The sequence below is a fragment of the Cavia porcellus genome, unplaced genomic scaffold (assembly GCF_034190915.1).
Source record: "Cavia porcellus strain 051 isolate PalLab524CR breed Dunkin Hartley unplaced genomic scaffold, mCavPor4.1 scaffold_4, whole genome shotgun sequence".
NCBI classification, from domain to species: Eukaryota; Metazoa; Chordata; class Mammalia; order Rodentia; family Caviidae; genus Cavia; species Cavia porcellus.
This window is the reverse complement of record NW_026947487.1, coordinates 48629011-48643530: the sequence shown is the minus strand read 5'-3', so window position 1 is coordinate 48643530 and position 14520 is coordinate 48629011. Positions and strand designations below refer to the sequence as shown.

The 14520-nt window shown below is 35.5% G+C and overlaps 1 pseudogene; it reads right to left on the bottom strand.

Moving 5' to 3' along the window:
- Positions 1-943: 943 nt before the first annotated feature.
- Positions 944-14125, bottom strand: LOC100733354 (RWD domain-containing protein 1-like; annotated as a pseudogene).
- Positions 14126-14520: the final 395 nt, after the last annotated feature.

Below are 14520 nucleotides of genomic sequence, written 5' to 3'. Positions count from 1 at the left end.
CAGAGAGAACTGAGTCCTCTTGTCCACGCAAGAGACTACATGGAGGACCACTGCATTTTAAGACCTGCTTTTGCAGTCAAGCATAATATCTGAGGTGCCAAGAGGGACATACAGCCAATCAAGGAGGTCAGAAGTAGATAAGGAAAGAGGAAGAAAGGCCTGGCTATGGTGTCCAGCTAGATGATCACTGATTCTAACCCACCAGCTCTGAAAGGTGACCCCAAGGGGAAATCTCCAGGTGTGTGTTCTACTTCTGGTTAAAATGAACTGTTCTTTTGTTAATAGAGGGTATCTTCCAAATATAACAGAGACTCAAAACTCAGTTTTTTACTTTATTGCACCCCCCCTTTTTTGTATAGGGATTGAACTCATGACCCAGTGCTTGCCAGGCAGGTGTTTATGCCACTGAGCTAAATCCCCAGCCCCCCAGTTATTTTCTTTACAGTGACAAAGTTCATTTTATTGTTGCCTATAATTTGGGCTTCTAGTTCTGTTAAAACTGAAATTCACTGTGTTAAGGTACTAGAACCCAGGTTAAATATTCTATTTATATATCTCAGTGCTATCACTCCTTATATGAAGGCCATTATTTGCAATCTAAAAGTAACCAGTATAGAAATTAGGAGTCATTCCAGTTCCTGGTGAATAATAAACCCACTTATGCACTGCACCCAGCAGAAGCCCATTTCCAAGCCTCGGTGGTATGGGTAGGATGTGCCTCCCACATTAAATAATGTTAAATATCACCAATAAGAGGAAGTGAACATTTTATACATGAAGTATTATAGTCAGTGTACAAAGTTCAGTGATGAAAATTATCAACAAAATATTCTTCTGAAAATTATTTTTTTCTTAGCAAAAAGAAAAAGAAAGGAAAATGAAAACCCTCTCAGCATAGTGATGGCTGCTGTAATCGCTGAGCCTCTCAGGAGATGAACACGGTTCATCCCTCTGTCCTTCCAGCATCTGCAGGACTGTCGTCTGCATCATCTTCAACGTCCTCCAGCCCCACATCTCCTGTTTCCTGGAACAAAAAGTCCTCTGCCCCACACCGCTTCCTGCATCCTCCAGGAACTGAAGATCAGGTGTATCAAGATGGTGATCTGTTTTGAACAGCTGTTTGCCACTGTTTATTTTTTCCTGCTTGTTCTTCTTTCATCCATTTCTTTCTAATTTCTAAGAGTTCTGTGTCCAACTTGACTTTCTAACATAAAAAATTCTCAGTGGTAGCAGCAGTGCCAGGCAATAGGTGCTTCTCTGCTTCTGTTTTAGTTTATTTTCTTCCTGTTTTCTTGTTTTAACTGGTCTACTATTTCATTTAATTTTTCTTGCATCGCTGTCACTACAGTAAAGATCATGAGCATACCAAAATCTTCCTCCACAGCAGAGCTAATAATTATAAAATGTCTGTGACACCATTATCTTCTAGATTTTTCTGGGGGACTATTTCATAAAGAGGAGCTTCATCTGGGTATTTTTCACTGTATGTACACGTGGGGGTAGTCTGCACAGTGTGTCTGCCAGGATTTCGGCTTTCCAGTTTTTATCATTTTATTCAGCCTCAGATGTCACAGTGTTGGTAAAGCTGTGTGGATTTTCTAATGAAACCCAGTTACTTTTGTATTGTACTTGCTGCACCTAGCACCATGCTTAGAGCTCACTACGAGCTCAGTAATCCATTCGGGCTTGAATGAGTGTGTGACCAATTCTACCTGAGTGCGGTGCTGTCTGGTTGTATGGATTTTTCCACATTCAGACACTCTGAGCGTCCACCGTGTTCAAAGACAGCTTGGCCTCTGCCTTCCGTGTGTTTTCAGCAGCAGTGTTTTCCACACACTCCTGAGCCTCCTTTCAGTTCCTGCCTGCTCAGACTCCTGGGCAGTAAACTCACCTCACCCTTTTCTTCACAACCCGCTTGACCAGGAGCAATGATCTGAGACAAAGTTACCCCCTGTAATCTCGACCCATCTGGCACCAAACATAAAATAAATTTTAAAAAACAATAATAATGTAATATAGTAGCACTGTCAGGGTCATGTTATAATGGAGTTTTAATTCTTAATAATGGCTAGCATTATGCAATGGCAATTTCACATTGGAAGATACATTTGGATACCTGATATTTTCTGCTAGATACTAGTGTAGTGGAGCATCATAATTAATAGTAAGGTCTAATGAACCCAAACACAATTACTGAACTGTTAACACCTACTAATAATTAAACTGGACAGGTTCAATAAAATATTAGAGTACAAATGCCCTTCAGCTAACATGAATATTTCTAAGCTATAAATTCTAAACTTTTATAGCCATTTCTTTTTTGTTTGGCCCATGTATTTTTTCTGTTTTCTAATCGCTATTGACCTTTTCAGAAAAAGAACTTCCATTGGCTTTAGAAATTTTTTTTTTTGTTGTTCATCAAAAGCTAACTGTTGATTTTCGGGTATATAAAAAGTGTTATCTTGCATTTCCAGTGTGGGCTTTATCTGCAGAGAAACATGCACATACTCAGGGACTTCAGCAACTTTTTCTTGATTACATTATCAAAAAAAGATGCTATGCTACAAAAAGTCTCAGCAATTAACAATCATTTCATTTCTCACAAAGTGGATAGCTAATATTAAGTACATTATCATTTTACCTCAAGGTAAATTAATTTATTTTGAGTTAAATTTTCTAATATAATATTAGCATGTAAAATATGTACCTTAGTTTGTTTTGTAACTTTAATATCTTCAATATTATTCAGAGAATAAAAATCAAACTTTTATGTAGTTTATAAAATTTCTGTATAAATGATTTTAATAAGCTTTCAATAATATTTAAGAATATATGAAATGAAAATGCGTTTGAAAACATGTCATTTGCTATCATGTTTATTTTGTCAATAGGACATTACTTTTTTACTTACAATGAAGTTAAAATATCTATGCTTTTGTTATTAATAATTAAATGTTTTGATTATAATAACCTGGGTAAAATTTATTTCTAAATCAGTGAAACCTTTAAGTAAGACTGTTTAAAGAGATAAGAGGAACGATCTTTTATTCATCAATTTTTTTAGTCACTACTGGGAACTGATCAAGGTCCTCGCACATACCACCCTTGGGCTCTGCCACCTAGAGATGATCCCAGCCCTAATCATCCTTTAGAACTAAGAAACTTATCTAAGAACCTCAGTGTGGGAGAAGTTACTGCTGAATTATGGCCTATTTTAATATATTATTTGTCTACAATTCCTACATATTATTAACTAGGACTTGTTTTCCAGTATTGATATCTCTAAATTAATGTTTGACTATCATGAAAGGAAGACGATAGCACATCATAGTATATTTTGTACTCTTTTTGCACCCCCTCCTCAATCTTGCTCTCATTTGTAAAGAATAGTTTCTTGTTATCTCGTGGGGAGTAGGTCCAGGGCTCCTGCCCCACAATGCCGGATCTTCAGATGAACCTTACATAATGCAATGTACAGCTAATCTTCAAATATTCTCCAGTACATTTTGAATATTATCTTTATTATTGACAATGCCTAATAAAATGTAAAAGTCACACATGTAGTTGCTAAGCTGTATTGTTTAGAACATTATTTTTAAAAGTCTGTTTCATGCTCAATACACAAGTCTCTTTTTTCTTTCTTTCTTTCTTTCTTTCTTTCTTTCTTTCTTTCTTTCTTTCTTTCTTTCTTTCTTTCTTCTTTTTTTTTAGACAAGGTCTCGCTATGTAGTTCACGCTGGATTTGAATCCAGTAAGGAGCTAGGCTGGCTTTGAACTCACAGTGATCATCCTGCCTCAGTCTCCCAAGTGCTGGGATTACAGATGTGTGCCACCACACCCAGCTTCTTTTTTTTTTATTCTTACTCTGCAAGTAAATGAATTCCTGAATGCAGAATCTACCGGCATATTTATTTTCAGAGTCATATATATGATTCATTCTTTCTATAAATACATTGCCTTACAAATATTCAAAAGAAAATCACATCAGTCATAGGAAGGGAGTTTACTACTAGACTTATATACTTGATTTGATTTATTTTTTTAGAAGATATGCTAATACCATCACTTGGAAGAAGATATAGGAAAAGAGATAAGGAGAGCAGAAGAGAGAAGAGGAGAGGAGAGGTGAGGAGAGGAGAGGAGAGGAGAGGAGGGGAGGGGAGGGGAGGGGAGGGGAGGGGAGGGGAGGGAGAAGAGTGAGTAGGAGAGAGGAAGGGAGGGCAGGGGAGGAAATAAGAGGAGACACAGAGAGACAGAAAGACAAAGTGAAGTAAAAAAAATAAATAACACTGAACCACGAAAAAGCACCTGGATTCATAAAAAGTGGAATTATAACGGCATTTTTTTACAGATAGAACTAAATTCTGTTAGAAATGTGATGCTTATGTTTTTTGAGAAAGAACATTCAATTCAAAGAAAAGAAGAACATTGTTGACAAATTTTATTTTTCCATTTTTAAACACTAATTATATTTGTACATTTTAGATGTACATAATGATGACATGCATCATGGGAATTTGTACTGTATCTGTTATATCTTGGGTCTTCTTTTTCCCCAGTCTCCACCCCTCCTTTCAAACCACCTTTTTCTCCTTACTTACAAAGTGTTTGTTCCCATTTTTTTCCTTCTTTTTCGTTTCCCTTTCTGCCTTCCCTCCCAACCCCTTGTTCCCCTTCCAATTTAAACGTTTTTTTTTCTATTTCTCAATATCTATTATATATTTTGGTCCTTAGCTATCATTCTGATTTCTCATGCCAGAGCAACACTGTGATATTTAAACAAGTGTGTTTAATTTATTTCATTTAAGAGTATGATCATAGGGTGTATGCATCTACCGAGAAATGGCTCATTTACTACTTTTATGACAGAGCAGTACTCCATCATATAAAAAATTTGTAGGGGCTGGGGATTTAGCTCAGCGGCATAAGCTCCTGCCTTGCAAGCAGGCGGTTGTGAGTTCGATCCCTGGTACCGATAAAAATGAAAAAGACAAAAAAAGAAATTGTAGCTGGTTGATTTCTTGGTAATAGATGTTCTTCCTAAGAAGAAATGGAATCTCAATATTGTTTAATTTTCATCTCTTGAATGACCAGTGGTGTGGAACATTTTTTCATATATTTGTTTGCTGTTTGCACTTTATCTGAGAATTGTCTGTTCATTTCAGATGCCCATTTTTGGACGGGGTCTTTAAATTTGGAGGCATGCGATTTGGGGGGGGGTCTTTATCCTACATATTAGTTTTTTTAAGGAAGAAATGGCAAAAATTTTCCCACTGTGGGTTGTCACTTCACTTTTAGTGATTTTCTTTGCTATGCAAAAAAAAAAAAAAAAATTAAAACAGGTGAGATCACAGTTGCTGATTCTTTGCAATAATTCCCATGCTATCTGGGTTTTGTTTATGAAGTCTTTGCCCACATCTGTGTCTTCAAGGGTTCTACCTTTTCTCTCTTCCAGCAGATTTCATGTTGCTGCGTTAATATTTAGATCTTTGATCCATTTTGATTTCAGTTCAGTGTATGGGTGTAGGTTTGCTCTCAGGCTTGTGGAAAGTTAGTTTCTCCGGTATCATTTGTTAAAGAGGCTTTTTCCAAGGAAATATGATCCAAAAATGCAGCCCCAAAAGCAAACCTTTGTAGAAGATATGTGAGAAGACATTCACTGAAAGCATTTATTCCACAAGCAGATAAAAAATATACTGTAGTATCATGAAGTGGAAGGAGAAAGACTTAAACCAAATCCATGGCTTCCCAAAATTTTCTTTCCTATATAGAAAGGTAGGGGATTTGCTCTTAGAGTAATAGGATGATAAAAAGAGAACATCACAAGATGTACACATTATAGAAACTTTACACGTGGCTATTGAATTGCTCCTTTCTACCCTCCTTCCTTTTTCTTACTCATTTCTTGTCAGCTGTGGGAAATAATATATTACAAGTTGTTCAGATTTGTTATTCATCCTTTTTAAAATTACAGTCAAATTCTTCATAACAAAATAGCCATTTAAAATATATAACTGTGTGTCAGTTAGCACAGTCACGTTGTTATGTCAACGCTGGCTCTATTGCCCACACATCTTCCTCACCCAGAAGAAAACTCTCTATGCATGCATGGAACATTCACTTCCACTCAGGATTTCCCTGCCTTATAATCTTAGGCTGCCACTAACTTACTTCCATCAGCTTTCCTGTTTTATGCAGGGTGGATAATCCATGCAAATTAAATATGAGGACATGCCCTTTTGTGCTTGGCTCCTTTCGTTGAGCATTGTGTTTTTGAGATTCATCTATACTTCGGCAGTATATATACTGTTTTCAGTATTTGTGAGCCTTTCTATTCAGGAGTTTCACTTCTGAGTTGTGTGATCATAGTCATTTGGGGAGTTAGGACTGTCAAACAGCTCCCCGTGATGAGTGCATCATTTCTACCAACAAAGTGTGGAGGCTCCAGTTTGTTCTCATCTTTGGTCTAATTGTCACTATTGTTATTAATGGAGACACCTTAATTGGATGCAGTAGTACCTTACTGTTCTGATTTCTCTTCACACATTTGTTTTGCATTTGTCTGTTTCATTGAGGAAATGACACTCAGCTCCATGACCATTAATTCACTAGGTTATTTCTTTCTTGTTGAGTTGTAAGACTTACTTTTTTTTTTCTTTTTAGGCACATGACTGATATAAATATATAATTTAGATTTCCATTCCTCATGTTGTCTTTTCACTCTATAGTAATGCGCTACATTACACAGTTATTACTTTGAATAAAGCCTAATTTATCTATTTTAAAATTGTATTTATTGTGCTATTGATGCCCATGCTAAGAGTTCATTATTGAACTGTTTTCATCATTTTCTTCCTTTCTGGTATACAGCTCTGCTCCTGAGTAAACATACCTGAGATCCAACCACCTTCTTCTAGCCTGTCCTGTGAACACAGGAGACCTCTGGGGACATTCTTGATGTAAACTACAGTACAAACCCAAGATCATTTTTATTATTCCTATGATTTCTTCTAAAAGTTGTATAACTTTAAATCACATGTAGGTTGTTCTTCAATCTTAATTCATTTCTGTAGGTAGTATTAGTTAGAGGACAGTACTATTTCTTCCTCATTAGATGGTCTCAGTTTCTCTTCTAAAAATCAATTGACCACCATTATAGGTATTATCTCTGATCTTTTTTGGATTTTGCTTAATTATTTTAAAAGAAATTCCATGCAAGTCCTGAAATAAATATGAAAATACCATGCAAGTAACATAATTGCTAAAGCACAAGATAATTGCATGTCAAAGTTAACCCTTTCTGTGACAACATCCTTGACATATTGGATTTGAGTTTCATTTACATTTAACTTAATTACTAACGGGATGATGTATTCTACCCTTCCTCTACTTCTTTTGTGCTTTTTACACCTTTCCTCATTTCTCCTTCATACCATTTCTTATTTCTTTTAGTGTATTTCTATGATTTACCATTGTGTTCTCTTCCTCAAACTGCTTCACATATGATTTTGATATCTCAAAATCATATGTGCTTACAACTGACATCTTAAATTCAGTCATCTGGTTGTAACTGGTACGCCACAGTAACATGCAAAATCTCTTCTCCTATTCATGTTTGTCTCTCCTACGTTCGTTTCAATTCCATCTTTAAATGTGCAGCATATATGAACCCTTTATTATATTAACTTTAAGCAACTCTCTTGTAATTAATGTGGAAAATATATTGGAGTACAAACACAAACTTATGCTACTGGCTTTTGCATTTTCTTATTTATTTTCCTTTACTAAAATTCTTTATTTCATTTTCATGCATCCAATTACTATTATTTCAGTTCAAAAGTTTGGTTTTAATGTTTCCTTCAGAGAAGTTCTACGGGTGATAAACTCCTTTATCTCTGAAAGATAGAGTAGGCAAATATTAACATTTTCATTCACACTGTTTACTTTTAACTGTTGAACAATGTGGTCATTGTGTGGTCTCCTGGGTTCTGATGATAATCTGGCTATTAATTTCACACTAAATCCTTTCCAAAAGATATGTCACTTCTTTTTTTTAATTATTTTTTTAAAAAGAAGATTAAGATAAAAGAGGACATAACAACATAATAACACAGGTGAGAACAGAACAATTTAGGCAACATAGTGTTTCACCACAAGATAACCCAACATAATAGTAGCTACCATAGTGTCTCTTTCCTTGAAACATTTGAGTATAACTTCATACATTATAGCAACAAATACAACATGACAATGTAAAACCATTCAAGAGAATGAAAGTATTACAGGGTATTTAGAACCAACTAACAGAAAACCAACAATGGTTTTTATAATATCTCCTTGTCTATAAAAATTTTGTTTATACAATCACATATAATAAAATCCAATAAGACACAACATGATAAACCAATGGAGACAGAAGAACAAAAGCTTGGTGGGATTTCAAAAAAAGATGACATTAAATCATCACTAGCTATTATGATGTCTTGTTTTCTTCAAAATAACTGTTCATACCATCACAGACAATAAAATCAAACATCCCAGAATAAAACCATTCCAGCAATGAATGAAAACATTATAAGGCTTCAAAGCAATATAATGAGGAATAATGTTTACCACATACTTTTATGTATTCTTACCATTTCTTACACTAGGGAAACTATTCAGTATTTACACATGTGGGTTTGATTTATTTCACTTCTGAGTATAGTCTCAAGCTGCATCCATTTATTTATAAATATCTCAATGTTATCATTCTTTATAGCTGAGTAGTACTCCATTGTATAAAAATATCACAACTTTTTTATCCATTCCTCAGTTGATGGACACTTAGGTTGTTTCCAAGATCCAGCTATTACAGATTGTGCTGCTATAAACATGGATGCACATATATCACTGTGATATGAAGTTTTCAGTTCTTCTGGGAATATGCTTAGAAGTGGAATAGCTGGAACAAATGGGACTTCCAATTACAGCTTTTTGAAAAATCTCCAGACTGACCTCCACAATGGTTACACCAGTCTACACTCCCACCAACAGTGCAGGAGAGTTCCTTTTTCCCCCCAGCCTCTCCAGCATTTGCTGTTGGTAGTTTTCTTGATCCTGGCCATTCTTTCAGGAGTGAGATGGAATCTCAGTGTGGTTTTAATTTGCATTTCTCTAATGAGCAATGATGACGAACATTTTTTTCATGTATTTATTTGTCATTTGTATTTCTTAATCTGAGAATTGTGTATTCATCTCAGATGCCCATTTTTGGATTGGATCTTTGAATTTTGGGGGTCTGATTTTTTTTTTAATTCTTTATAAGTTTTAGACAGAAGTCCTTTGTCTGAGGGACAGTTCACTAAGATTTTTTGCCAGTTGTGAGTTTTCTTTTTCACTATGCTGAGATTTCTTTTGATGTGAAGAATTTTTTTTTTTTTTTTTTTTTTTTTTTTTTTTTTTTGCGGTACTGGGGATTGAACTCATGACCTTGCACCTGCCAGACAGGCACCTATGCCGCTGAGCTACACCCCCAGCCCTTGTGAAGAAAACTTTTAATAAGAGGCAATCCCAGTTATTGATTCAGGAAGGTATTTCCCATGAAGTTTGATTCCTGTCCATGAATTCTCTACCTACCCCTATGTCTTCAAGGTTTTTATCCAATTTGTCTTCCAATAGAGTTAGTGTTTCTGTTTTAATATTCAGATCTTTGATCCATTTAGATTTTAATTTAGTGCATGGTGATAGGCATGAATCTAGTTTTAGTTTTTGGCATATGGAGAGCCAGTTTTTCCAACACCATTTATTAAAGAGACTGTTATTCTTCCAGTGAACATGTTTGGCCCCTTTATCAAAGATAATGTGGTTGAGTGTGTTTGTATTTGTGATTGTATCTTCTAATCTATTTCATTGATCTTCAGCTCTGTTTTGATTCCAGTACCATGTTGATTTTAATACAGTTGCTTTGTAGTATAACTTCAAGTCAGGGATTGTGATGCCTCCTGCCTTGCCTTTGTCGCTTAGAACCTTCTTTGCTATTCTATGTCTCTTCTGGTTCCAGATGAATTTTAGGAGTGATTTCTCTAGATCTATAAGATCTATGGTGATGGTATTTTTATTGGAATTGCATTGAATCTGTATAACAGTTTTGGGAGAATGGCCATTTTCACAATATTTATTCTTCCTATCTATGAGCAAGGGATGTTTTTTCCATTTTCTGAGATCATCTTCAATTTATTTTTCCATTGTATTATAAATTTCCCTATATAGCTTTTTCACTTCTTTCATGAGACTAATTCCTAAATATTTCATTTTTTTGGTTGCTAGTGTGAAGGGTGTGGCTTCTCTTATTTCTCTCTCTGTGATTTTGTTGTTAGTATATAGAAATGCTATTGATTTTTGAGTATTGATTTTGTATCCAGGTACACTGCTGAATTTATTTATTATATCTAGGAGTCTTTCAATGGAGTTTTGGGGGTCTTCTATGTAGAGTATCATGTCATCCACAAATAATGATAATTTAACTTCTTATCTTCCTATCTTTACCCCTTTTATTTCTCCCTCTTGTCTAATTACTCTGGCTAGTATTTTCAGGATGATATTAAATAACAGCGGTGATAAGGGACATCCTTGTCTTGTGCCTGATTTTAAAGTAAAGGCCTTCAAATTTTGGCCATTTAGTATAATACTGGCTGTTGGTTTATCATAGATGGCCTTTATTATATTGAGGTAAATACTATCTATTCCAATTTTCTGTAAGGTTCTTATCATAAAAGAATGTTGGACCTTATCAAAAGCTTTTCTGCATCTATAGAAATGATCATGTGATTCTTACTTTTGGGCTTTATTGAAATGGTGGATTACATTTATTGATTTATGTATGCTGAACCATCCCTGAATGCCTGCAATGAATCCCACTTGGTCATGGTGTATAATCTTCTTGATGATTTGCTGCATCCTATTTGCCAATATTTTATTGACGACTTTGCATCTGTGTTCATTAGGGAGATTGGCCTGTAGATCTCTTTTTTGGTTGGGTCTTTCTCAGGTTTTGGTACTAGAGATTATTTGCTTCCAGGAATGACTTAGGAAAGACTGCTTCCCTTTAAGTTTCATTGAAGAGTTTGAGGAGTGTTGGCATTAAGTCTTCTTTCTCTTTCTTATAGAATTCTGCAGTGAATCCGTTGGGGCCTGGGCTCTTCTTTGTAGGTAAGGACTTAATTACATTTTCAATTTCATTAATGAAACTGGGTTATTCAGCAGTTTTACATCTTCTTGACCTAGCTTTGGTACTTCATATGTTTCTAGGAATCTATCTATTTCTTCTGTGTTATCAAACCTATGAGAGTAGAGGTTTTCAAAATAGGTATTGGTCATCTTCTGTATTTCTACAGAGTCTGTAGTGATTTCACCTTTTTTCATTCCTTATTGTATGAATTTGAGCTTTTTCTTCCCTTTTTTAAATAAGGTTGGCTAGGGGCTTATCAATTTTATTTATTCTTTCAAAGAACCAACTATTTTATTCATTGATTCTTTGGATCATTTTCTCAGTCTCTATTGCATTAATTTCTGCTCTGATTTTTAAAATTTCCTCCCTTTTTTTGGCTTTGGGCTTGACTTGCTCTTCTTTTTCTAGATGTTTGAGGTATAGCATCAGGTTATTTATTTGTATTCATTCTGTTTTCCTGGTGTGGGAACTTAGTGCAATAGGATTTCCTCTGAGAACAGCTTTCATTGCATCCCACAGATTCCAGTTAAGTTATATTTGTATTTTCGTTTGCTTGTAGGTTTTGTTTAATTTCTTTTTTAATTTCCTGTGTGACCCACTGATTACTCAACAGTGTGTTATTCAATTGTCATGTGTTTGTGGGATTTTTGCTGTATCTTTTATCATTAATTTCTAATTTCATGGCTCTATGATCTTATAACATGCATAGGATAATTTCAACTCTTTTGCATTTCTATAAATATGTTCTGTGGGCTAATATATGTCTATTTTAGAGAATTCCCATGTACTGCTGCAAAGAATGTGTATTCTGATGTTGTTAGAGGGAACACTTTGTATATGTCTATCAAGTCCATTTGTTCACAGGTGTGATTCAGTTCTGTTATCTCTTTGCTGATTGTCTGTCTGGTTGATCTGCCCCTTGGTGTCAGTGGTGTGTTAAGGTCTCCTGTTAACTGTGTTACTGCTAATTTGTTTTTTTTTTTATTTCTGTTAATACTTGCTTTATATAATTGGGTGCTCGGGAATTTGGTGTATATATATATATTTAAGATTGTTATCTCTTCCTCCTGAAGTTTTCCCCTAACCAGTATGTAATGACCATCTTTATCTCTTCTGATCATTCTTGGTTTGAAGTTCACATTGTTTGCAAACAGAATAGCTACCCCTGCTTTTTGGGGGGATTCCTGTTGTATGAAGTATTGTTTTCCATCCTTTGACTTTCCATCTGTGCGTGTCCTTTAGGATTAGATAGGTTTCTTGTAGACAGCATAAGGTTGGATGTTGTTTCTTGATCCATTCTGCCAGTCTGTTTCTTTTAATTTGTGCATTGAGACCATTTACATTAATGGTTATAACCGTTATATGTTGGTTTATTATTGGCATGTTATCTTTCTGCTGTTGAATCTTTATCTTTCCCTTCTGTTTAGTTGTCTGCTTTGCTTAGTGGTTTTTTGCTAAGTGTATCTAAACTGTCTTTCAGTATTCTTTGCAAGGTTGGCTTGGTGATCATGAAGTTCTTCAGCTGTTCTTTGTCATGCAAGTATCTTATTTCTCCATCAATTTTGAAGGACAGTTTTTCAGGGTACATCAGTCTAGGTTGGAAATCATTTTCCTTTAGGACCTGAAATACTTCACTTCATGTTTTTCTTGACTTTATTGTTTGTGCTGAGAAGTCTGCTGTGATTCTGATAGATTTCCCTATGTAGGTGATCTGTCTTTTCTCTCTGACAGCTTTTAATATTCTATTCTTAAGTGTGATTTCTGGGATTGTGATTATTATATGTCTGGGTATAGTTTTATTTTGGTTATGATTATTTGTAGTTCTATATGCTTCACTGATCCTGATGTCAGTTTCCATTCTCATGTTTGGGAAATTTTCAGCATTTCCTTCTCTAAAATATCCTCGTAACATCCTTTATGTTGTCCCCTTCTTTTTTATTTATCCCTATCAATCATATGTTGTTTTTCTTTGCATCATCTTGTAGCTGTTGAATTATTATTTCCTGATTCCTTGTTATTTTTAAAATATGTTTCTTTTCCTGTTCACTAGCTGCAATCTTGTCTTCAAAGTCTGAAATTCTATCTTCACTTTCATTCAGGTGGTTTTTACAACTTTCAATGGAATTTTTGATTTCCTGCTTGTATCTGCTTTATGTATTCTGTTTGTTTCTTATATTGTTCATCCAAAGATTCTTCCTTTTTTAGTTCCTTCAATTTTTTAACTGTGTCTTCTTTAGATATGTTCAGCATCTGTTTCATTTCTTTTATCATTTCTTCTTTTACCTAGGAGATTATTTCTAGTTTGAATTCCTTTAAAGCTTCCTGGAGTTGCTTCTTTATTTCAGTTGCTATTATTTCAGGTATTCAGGTGTATGGCATATATTTTCTTCTATGTACATAGCTCCTACGGTTTCTTGAGATGGGCTGGAGGTTTGAGATTGCATTTTGGTCTTTTGATTTGTCATTTTCCTATATTTCTGTGCTTCAAGTGTCATCCCAAGGCTTCCCCTGGATGTGTTGGAAATCATCTCCTGTGCCCTAGGCTCCTGGGACTGAATGGAGATTGCTGAGCCTGGTCCAGTTAAGCCCTCAGGCCCTCCTATGCCACCTTCAGTGTTCCAGGTAGCTGGGCAGGCACATAACCACTGTGGACGATTGGTTAAACCTCTCCCCAGGCAAAGACCAATGCCCTAGAACTCACTTCACCTGCTCTCAAATCCCGTAGTTGAAGAAGGTCACTGGACATAATATAGTTGGTCCACAAAACCTCCCAAGGCTAGTCTGGTGTACCTGGGCTCTGGAAAGGTCCTTGAGTTCTGGAAGAGAAGATTGTAAAGTCTCCTGAGGCTTGGGATTGCGGATGGACTTACCTGAGCCTCCAGCTGAGTTTCCCAGTTTGAGAAGGTCACTGGGCATGTCTTGGGCAGGCCTGAATCCTGCTAAGCATAGCCTAGTGTGGCTGGGCTCTGGGTAGGTCCTTGAGCTCTGAAAGAGATGATCTTAAAGTCTCCCCAGGGCTCGGGATTGCATGCAGACTCACTCCAGCTGCCAGCTGAGTTTCCCAGTTTGGGAGAAGGTCACTGGACACAAGATTTGTCACTTCTCTATACTTTCAAAGTTCTCTTTCTCTTTGCCTTTTAATAAGTTTATTATAATGTGTTTCAGTGTGAATTATTTTATATTTGTTTTTTAGAGTTGGCTGCAAATTTCAGATGTGTGTATATTAACTGCACATTAGTGAAATTTTCAACCATTTCTTTTTTTCTCTTCAATTTTACTTTTTTGATCAACACATTAATTGGTTATATTGC